The sequence below is a fragment of the Loxodonta africana genome, chromosome 5, assembly GCF_030014295.1.
Source record: "Loxodonta africana isolate mLoxAfr1 chromosome 5, mLoxAfr1.hap2, whole genome shotgun sequence".
Lineage (NCBI taxonomy): Eukaryota > Metazoa > Chordata > Mammalia > Proboscidea > Elephantidae > Loxodonta > Loxodonta africana.
Window position 1 is genome coordinate 134705437 of NC_087346.1, and position 10649 is coordinate 134716085.

Here is a 10649-nt window from a genome sequence, read left to right on the forward strand (position 1 = left end):
AAGATTAGATATGAACCTTAGGGAGCAGTGAGTTTATGTTAATGAGGGAGGAACAACTCAGAAAAGGAGGGTGAGAACAGTTGCACAACTTGAAGAATGTAATCAATGTCACTAAATTGTACATGTAGAAATTGTTGAATTGCTGTATGTTTTGCAGTATATATTCTCAACAACAACAAAATAAATAAAATTTAGAAGAAAAAAATTACTATCTTAAAAAGGTCAAAAAAAGAAAAAGCCATTATAATCATGATAACTGTGGATTTAAACACCAGAACCCAAAACCAAACCATTGCATCAGTTCTGACTCAGAGACCCTATAGGGCAGAGTAGAACTGGCCCATAGGGTTTCCACGGCTTTAAATCTTTACCAAAGCAGACTGTGTCACACATTTTTCACCCAGCAGCTGAGCACTTAACTACTGTACCATCAGGGCTCCTTATAAATACCAGAGGGAAGCAGTAAAAGAGTTGGAACGGGTTGCCTTTGGGAAGCCTGGTGGGAGTATGGGGAAGAATGGGGTAGAGGACAATGTTGCTTGTTATACACTCTAGAACTATTTCATTTTCAACCTTACAAAACACAAGTTGAAAGATAAAAATGCTGAAGAATTTCAGGGCCAGTTAAAGGCAGAGCATGGAGCCAAGCACAAGAGACTTCTGAGCGTGGGGTCCTGTGTGACTGTCCAAGTCAATTCTGAGAAGTCTGCCCTGCCCACCACCCCATGGAGGTCAAAATAAAATAATATAAAATGTTAAGGAAGAGTTCATCTAAATGAAAAAAATGTGCGCAAGAGGACTATAAACCAGTAACACCTCTCTCTAGGCCAGAGAATTCATGCACTTAGGGTTGAGTCGGTGATGCTGAATTTGGTCTTTGTAATCACTTGGAGGCAGTCCCTTGGTGTTGTGAACTGTCAATGCATTAAGTTGCTAAGCAAAATGTTGGAAGCTCTAGTCCACCCAAAGGCACTTCAGAAGAAAGGCTTTATGACATACTTCTGAAAAGTCAGTCATTGAAATCCCTATGAAGCACAGCTCTACTTTGACACACACAGGGCCACCATGAACTGGAATCAGCTCAACAGCAACTGGTAATCATTTGGTGAGCTGGGTTCCACTCCTGCCACTGTCATTTATTACCAACTTTTTACTTTTCTCATTGTCAATTTCGTCTGGAAAGTGAGACAGTAATATTGGCTTCCTATGATTATAAAAATGAGATAATATGTGTAAATATTTAACCCAGGGTTGGCTCACTCTAAGGGGTTTGGCATATAGTTATTGCTATTAGGTGCCATGGGGTCACTTCTGACTCATAGCAACCTTATGTATAAGAGAATGAAAAGTTGCCCAGTCCTGCACAATCCTCACAACTGGTGCTGTATTTGAGCCCACTGTTATAGCCACTGTCAATCCACCTCATTGAAGGTCTTCTTTTTTACTCACCCTCTACTTTACCAAGCATGATGTTCTTCTTCAAGGACTGGTTTCTTCAGATAGCATGTCCAAAGTAGTTAAGAAAATCTCGCCATCCCCCCTTCTAAGAAGCGTGCTGGCTGTTCTTCTTCCAAGATGGATTTTTTTGTTGTTGTTGTTCTGGCAGTCCATAGTATCACACCGTAATTTAAATGCATCAATTCTTCTTTGATCTTCCTTATTCATTGTCCAGCTTTCCCATGCATATGAAGTGATTGAAAATACTACGGCTTGGGTCAAGCAGACCTTGGTTCTCAAAGTGACACCCTTGTTTTTAACACTTTAAAGAGGTCTTTTGCAGCAGATTAGCCCACTGCAATATGTCATTTGATTTCTTGACAGCTGCTACTATGGCATTGATTGTCAGTCCAAGTAAAATGAAATCCTTGACGATTTCAATCTTTTCTCCGTTTATCATGATATTGTTTATTGGTCAAGCTGTGAGGATTTTTGTTTTCTTTTTATTGAGGTGTAATCCATACTGAAAGCTGTAGTTTTTGGTCTTCATCAGTAAGTGCCTCAAGTCCTCTTTGCTTTCAGCATGCAGGGTTGTGGCATCTGCATATCGAAGGTTGTTAATGAGTTTTATTCCGGTTCTGATGCCACAATCTTATACAGTCCAGCTTCTGTAATTGTTTGCTCAGCATACAGATTAAATAAACAAAAAGACTTCTGGCAAACATAGCACCATAGACAGAAGCACTACACCATCCCTTCACATCAAAGATCCAAAAATCTAGGCAAAACAGAGACAAACATCAGTCCTGGAACCTAAAATGTCAAATTAAGAGATGAATAACTCAGCCAAGCACTGAATGGAATAAGAAACTGGCAGAGAACAGAGAGCAAGGAGATACATGTGTAGAGGTACCCTATCATCTAACGCAGCATGGATTCATTGTCTTGGACTCCTGTTGGAGATAGGCAGACAGGGAGCATGGGAAAGCAGCTTCACAGAGCTCCCAGCCGGAGACAGAGCACCTGGTACCCAGTGATGCATGCGTTCCCACCCCCACCCTCTCCCCACTGCTCTACCCTCGTGCTTCCTGGCTGGCAGTGGTGGCTTCAACAGCCAGGAAGTGCAGCTTCTTTGCTGCTTGGATTCACCTCACCCACATCAGAGATCAGTGGACAGGGAGTATGGTAAAGCAGCTTTATGAAGTTCCCAGCAGGAGACAGAGCACCTGATAATCAGCAATACACATTTTCCTAACCCCCACCCTTCTAGCCCACCTCCTCTGCTTTCCACCAGCTGCAGTCTCTTGGCCCAGAGGCAACTGCTTCATCCCCTGACCACTTGGATTCAACCCACCTACACTGGCCAGCTACCTGAGTGCCATTTGTCTGTTGCTGTTGTTGCTTTTTTCCATTTCTCTTGGTTTCTTCCATGCTTCCCACCACCTCCCCTCCTTCCACTCAAACACCTGGCTCCGTGCGCCATCTTTACTTCCTCTTGAAAGGCTGTGAAGCACTGCTGGACTGGGGAACCACTCCCCCAGCCCACAACACCATGCTGGTGGGATCCCGTAGGTTTTTTTTTCTTTTTTTCTTTGCTCATTTTCTTTTTCTTTTTGTGGCTTGGGAGCCCCTTCTAGCTGGGATGCACTGCACAGCCTAAGCCACTCCCCCAACCTGTGCAACCACATAGGTGGAATCCCTTTGGGGAATTTCTTTTTTCTTTCTTTTTTTTCTCTCTCTTTTTTCCCCTTTCTGTATTTCATCATTTCTCAGTTCTTTTCTCTCTATGCTTACCTTCTTTGCCTGTCTTCTGAATACCTGGTGCTGTGTGACGTATATCACCCCTCTAGCCAGGCTATATTGCACAGACTGGGAGCCACTTCCCCAGTTTTTTGCAGCCACACTGGTGGCACCACTGGGGGCTTCTCTCTCTCTCTCTTTCTTTTTTCTTCCAAATTTTTATCTAGTTATTATTTTTTCTTTCCCCCCTTTTTTTCCCTTTGTGTTTTTCTCCATTTCTCATCTCTCCACTCCAATGGTAAGCTCCCTTAGCACTCTTTTTGTTTGTCCATTCATTTGTTTGTTTTTGGCTCCTGTTTCTCTTTCCTCTCTCTCCTCTTTCCAATACCCATATTAGCTCTACACATCAAAACCTCCCCCCTCCTTCATGCCTACCTGCACCATGCACTGAACCTCACATCTCCAAGCAGCACAGGCACAGGCTACTGGAATCTGCCCAGCACTGATTCCCAGCCTACCCTGTTGGCCCTAGTATGTGCCACAAACAATCCACTCCTGCCCTCCCCTTCAGCTGGACCTGCCCATTGGACTAGGAGGTGAAAAGTATCATGACCACAGATGAGTAAACAACAAAGAATACACAGCCCACCTGCTCAGACATAACCAAATAAAACAAAAAAGCAGTATGAAACAAACAGATCTACAATCAATAAATGAAGAAATAAACTACTGAATATCCTGAAGTCAGCAGAAAATATCAAAACATATTTAAAAAACAGGACAGGATGGTTCCAGTAGGTGTCCAAAATAAAACACCAGATGACTTGCCCATAGGAGAAAAGGCACTAGAACTGCCTGACAGGGAATTCAAATATCTAATATACAGAGCTATCCAAGAGTTGAAGCAAAAAGCAGACAAAAATGAGGAAAAAATAGACAAATTCATGGAAAATACACACACACACACACACACACACACACACACACAAAGGAAGTATTCAGGAAAATAATTTGGGAACAAAATGCCAAAATAAATTCACAAAAAGAAATGATACAAAAACAACAATTAGGAATCCAGAAGATAAACATCAAGATTTCAGAAATGCACAGTGTCATAGAAGGGCTGAGGAACAGGTTTCAAATGATGGAAGACAGGATCAGTGAAAATGAAGACAAACACTTGGATACAACTCTGTTTGAGGAAAAATCAGAAAAAAGAACAAAGAAAAATGAAGAAACCCTGAGGATTATGTGGGATACAATCAAAAGCAAAAATTCGTGAGTTATTGGAGTTCCAGAATGGGGAGAAAATGGAAAACACAGAGAGGATCATTGAAGAATTGCTGACAGAAAGCTTCCCTAATGCCATGAAAGATGAAAAGCTGACCATCCAAGAAACTCAACGAACCCCATATAGCATAGACCTCAAAAGAAAATCACCAAGGCATATCATAATCACACTTGCTAAAACCAAAGACAAAGAAAAAACCCTGAGAGCAGCTCAGGAAAAAACAAAAAGTCACATACAGAGGAGAAACAATAAGACTAAACTCTGATGATTTGGCAGAAACCATGCAGGCAAGAAGGCAATGGGATGACGTATATAAAACCTTGAAACAAAAAAATTGCGAACCAAGAATAATATATCCTGCAAAATCCTCATTCAAATACGATAGTGAAATTATGACATTTTCAGATAAACAGAAATTAAGGGAATATGTAAAAACCAAACCAAACTTACAAGAATTATTAAAGGGTGAACAACCAACATCAGACTACAGCCTGAATCTAGGACATGTGATTGTACCAGGAAACGAACTCTCAAGGACTATCCAAAACCAAAAGCATTACAACAGGGAACCAGAGGGGTTAATCTGTAAATGACAACAATGTCAGAACAATAAAACAGAATGAAAGGTGTAGGGATAGAATTTTCTAATGTAAAGGACGGCAAGGTGGTACCAAGTAATGATAGACTGGTTCAAACCTAGGAAGATAAGGGTAAATTTCAAGGTAACCACAAAGAAAGTTGACAAACCCACTCATCAAAATAAAGAAGAAAAACATAAAATCTCAATAAAAACAAAATCTACAAAAACAAAAGAAATCCTCAGACCAAAGGAATTCAGCACAGGAGAGTAAGAGGAACAAAGAAAATGTCAGCACCACAAAAAAAAAAAAAAAAAATCACTATAGAATGACAGCTATAAACTCACACCTATAATAATTACACTGAATGAAAATGGCTTAAATGCACCATAAAGAGGCAGACAGTGACAGAATGGATTGAAAAAAAAAAAAAAAAAAAGGGATCCAACAATATACTGCCTACAAGAGACACACCTTAGAAACAAAGATGTAAATTTATTAAAAATCAAAAAATATATGAAGCAAATAACTACCCAAAAAAGAGCAGAAGTAGCAATACTAATCTCAGATAAAAAAGACTTTAAAACAAAATGCACCATAAAAGACGAAGAAGGGCACTATATAATGATTAAAGGGATGGTCCATCATGAAGACTTAATGGTAATAAACATCTACTCACCTAATGACAGGGCCCCAAAATACATAAAACAAACTCTAACAGCACTGAAAAGAGAAATTGATAATTCCACAGTAATAGTAGGAGACTTCAACACACCACTCTTGGTAAAGGACAGAACATCTAGAAAGAAACTCAGCAAAGATACAGAAGAGCTAAAGGGCATGATCAGGCTACTTGGCCTCATAGACTTATATAGAACACTGTACCCAAAAGCTGCAAAGTACACATTCTTTTCCAATGCACATGGAACGTTCTTCAGAATAGACTACATCTTAGGCCACAGAGCAACCCTCAACAAAATCCAAAACATTGAAATAATACAAGTATCTTCTCTGACTACAATGCCATCAAAGTAGAAATTAACAACAGGAAGACCAATGAATAAACCAAAAAAACCAAATCCATGGCCTGCGAGTGGATTCCGACTCACAGTGACCCTATAGGACATAATAGAACTGCCCCATAGGGTTTCCAAGGAGAAGCTCGTGAATTCAAACTGCTGACCTTTTGTTTAACAGTTGAAGCACTGTGGCACTGATTGAATAAGTGTGGTGAAAGGATACCACCCTGACGCACATCTTTTCTAATTTAAGCCACGCAGTATCCCCTTGCTCTGTTTGAGCCACTGCTTCTAGGTTTATGTACAGTCTCTTCATGAGCACAATTAAGTGTTCTAGAATTCCCATTCTTCCCAATGTTATCCATAATTGTTGTGATTCACACAGTTGAACGCCTTTGCATAGTCGATGAAACACAGGCAAACATCTTTCTGGTATTCTCTGCTTTCAGCCGAAATCCATCTGATATCAGCAATGACATTCCTCGTTCCATGTCCTTTTCTGAACCTGGCTTGAAGTTCTGGCAGTTCCTTGTGGATATATTGCTGCAATCATCTTTGAATTATCTTCAACAAAATTTTACTTGTGAGTGATATTAATATTATTTGATAATTTCTTCATTCTGTGTCATCTCCTTTCTTTGTAATGGCCATGTAGATGGATCTCTTCCAGTCCTTCTTACCTCATAGACTTATATAGAACACTGTACCCAAAAGCTGCAAAGTACACTTTCTTACCTGTCTTTTTAATGACCTTTGCTTTCTTCATATATGATGTCATCACACAACTCGTTTGGTCTTCAGTCATTAGTGTTCAGTGTGTGAAATCTATTCTTGAGATGGTCTTGAAATTCAGCTGGGATATACTCAAGGTCATACTTTGGCTCTCATGAACTTGTTTTAATTGTCTTCAACTTCGACTTGAACTTGCACATGAGCAATTGATAGTCTGTTCATCAGTGAAAACCCTGGCCTTGTTCTAACTGATGATACCCAGCTTCTCCATCATCTCTTTTCACAGATGTCGTCAATTTGATTCCTGCGTTTTCCATCAGGTAACATCCACATATACAGTCATTGTTTATGTTGTTGAAAAAAGGTATACCCAACAAATAGCTTGTCGATCTTGCAAAATTCTATCCCGCAATCTCTGGCATCATTTCTATCACCAAGTCCATATTTTCCAAGTACTGTTCCTTCTCCTTTGTAACTTTCACATTCCAATCACCAGTAATTATCGATGCATCTTGATTCATGTTTGATCAACTTCAGACTGGAGAAGTTGGTAAATATCTTCATCTTTGGCATTAGTGGTTGTTGTGTAAATCTGAATAATAGTCATATTAGTTGGTCTTTCTTGTAGATGTATGGATATTATCCTATCACTGACAGCATTGTACTTCAGGATAGATCTTGAAATATTCTTTTGATGATGAATGTGACTCCACATTCTTTTCAATTTGTCATTCTTGGTATAGTAGACCATACGATTATCTGATTCAAAATGGCCAATACAAGTCCATTTCGGCTCACTAACGCCTAGGTTATGGATGTTTATGTGTTCCGTTTCATTTTTTACAATTTCCAATTTTCCTAGATTCATACTTCGAACGTTGCACATTCTGATTGCTAATGGTGTTTGCAACTATTTCTTCCCATTTTGAGGCATGTCACATCAGCAAATGAAGGTCCCAAAAGCTTGACTTCATCCGCGTCATTACAGTCAACTCTAATTTGAGGAGGCAGCCCTTCCCCTGTCGCATTTTGAGTGCCTTCCAACCTGAGTGGCTCATCTTCCAGCACCATATCAGACAATGTTATGCTGCTATCCATAAGGTTTTCAGTGGCCAATTTTTTTCAGAAGTAGATCACCAAGTCCTTCCTCCTAGTCTGTCTTACTCTGGAAGCTCCACTGAAACCTGTCCCCATGGGTGACCATTCTAGTATTTGAAATACTGGTAGCATAGCTTCCAACATCACAGCATGATAAACTGACAGACAAGTGGTGGGGTATATAGTTAGACATCAAAATATAGGGACTAATATGCATCTTATTTAGAAACTTTATGGGGCAGTTCTACTCTGTCCTACAGGATTGCTATGGGTCAGAATCAACTCGACAGCAGTGGGTTTGGTTTTGGTTTTTAATGAACATAGCAGCTGTGTAAGATACACTAACCTTGCTTCTTTACATTTTTCTTCCTCTAAGTATTTCCATAAAGGAGCCCTGGTGGCACAGTGTTAAAGCACTCAGCTGCTAACCAAAAGGTTGGCAATTCGAACCCACCAGCTGCTCTGAAGGAGAAAGATGTGGTAGTCAGCTTTCCTAAAGATTAGAGCCTTGGTAACCCTATGGGGCTGTTCTACTCTGTCCTATACAGTCAAAATGAGTTGGAATTGACTCAACTGCAGTGGGTTTGGTTTGGCAGTATTTCCAAAATGAAATGCAAGTCAAGAAACTACTATCAACCCAAAACAGAGAGGCCAGAACTGGCCCTGGATTCATTATTAGGATGAGTGGGACAAATCTCATGTGGCTCAAAATGGACCTAGCGTCAGTGGAAAGACTAGACTAAGAAGCAGCAAACCATTGGCACCATCCAGGGCTGCTACATGACAAACGGACACCTATCACATCCTTTCACACATGGGTTACTTCCCTGTATTAGCCAATCACGGTGAAAATGAAGACATAGGCTAACCACCATTCCTTTTCCTTTCAGCCCTTCCTTATTCATCAGTAAGATGAAGAGAGAGAGTGTTGGCAGAATGCGTGGATATCAAGAAATGAAACAAAAACAGCTGAGTTCATTTTGTGCAGTGTTTCTGCTGTTCTAGTGGGAATAATCTATGAAATGAGTTGTATCATTTCAATGATTCTGCATATGAGTTAAAGTTCCTATGTTGCATTTAAAACTGGCATTGCACAATATAAAGATGAACCATCAAGTTCATGACAATAATTCAGTTGTGATTTTTCTTCGCTTAGAAAGCTGTAAAAAAGGAATTAAAAAAAAAAAAAAAAAAGCCTTGACAGATTGAGAGAGACTGTAGAAAGGAAACTCTATATTTTTAATAACTATAAAGGCACTTTTCCTCCTGCTTTTTAAACAAGGGTTCCCACAAATCATGTCACTGGCCATGGTATAGGTAGTGGTTAGTGAAAGTGAGGGAAGAGACTCATAATTTTAGGAAAAAAATCCAGGCCCCTATTTCATAATAACTGAAAGCAACACACTCACTTTGGGTTTGATCTTTTTTTTTTTTTTTTTCTCCCTTCCCACAACAAGTAAAAAACAAAGCAAAACAAAAAACAACGCAAGTATAGAAATTCAATTTTAAAAAATCACCAGAGTGCAAAGATGGCCACAGCCCCCACCTGGGTTTCACTTACACAGGCGGCACAGGTGTGGTGACGGAGGCTTGGTGAAAAGACGACATTACAAAATATACAAAGACAGTGTTTTTTCTTTACATTTCATTGCCCCATTTCCAAATAAGAGCATTATAAAACACAAATCATGGTAGCCATATACTATATAAGTTATGAAAAATGCTGTACAGGTTTGCGGCTATAAACAGTATAAATGGTACGTTTGGGAATTGCTATCTACAAGGGGGAGGGTCTGGGGAAGGCTCAGTTTGGTATCACAACCTGATAAGATGGTGAAGCTGGAATGGGGGAGCTCAGATGCTCTGTTTCCTCTTCCCAGACACCACTGCAGCTCATGAGAAGTGTTGAGAAGTGGGTTGTTGAGGGCAAGGAACAGTGGAGGAAACGCTATAAATACGACATGGGATTCCAGAAGGCATACCCCCAGACACACAGCTACCCGATGACCATGGTTCTGTGGGCAGCCCAGCTATGTCCTGTTTTCTCCCCTCGGAGAAAAGTTCAGAGCTTAGTGGGCATGGAGAGTGGGCAGGACATAGAAGCTCATCTATGGGGAAGTAGGAGAAAAATTGGAAAGAGGTTCTGGCTTAGATTCCAATATATGGATGCATGAGTGGACGGATGATGGTTGGAAGCTGACCACTAAGAACTGATCCAGGAACTTAGTTGCTCAAAAGAGTGAGAGGTAGGCAGAGAGAACTATTCTATACTCAGATAATTCCTGGGATTCTAGGTGGCAGCAGTAGAGGGAGGGACTTGGGGCACTTGCATATCTTATTCCAAATGATCCAACACCAAGTGGTGGACAGAAAAGGGGGAGGGGGTGATTTTTACCTGTCCCATTAGGCTTTTGCCACAATTTGTCAATCTGGCTTCTGGGTTAGGCAAATGAAGAGCCTGAGGTACTTCAGGCAGATAATGAGTCTCTCCAAAGGAGCCCAGCTTGGGAACAGGGCCTCTCTCTCTCTCACTTAGAAGACTGCAGCAGCAGGCAAGACAAAGCACATGGTGAACCTCTGTAGCTCAGAGGCTCCCATTCTGGAAACTTCCTAGGCACAGAGCCTAAGCTACCTCACTGTCTCAAGGTAAAAATGAACAACAATCGGTATTTGAGAGCAAGGACACAGCAGTTAAACTGGTTGGACTAGCCTCACCTGCCCAGGTGAGGAGATGCTGACAGTGTATTTGAGGAG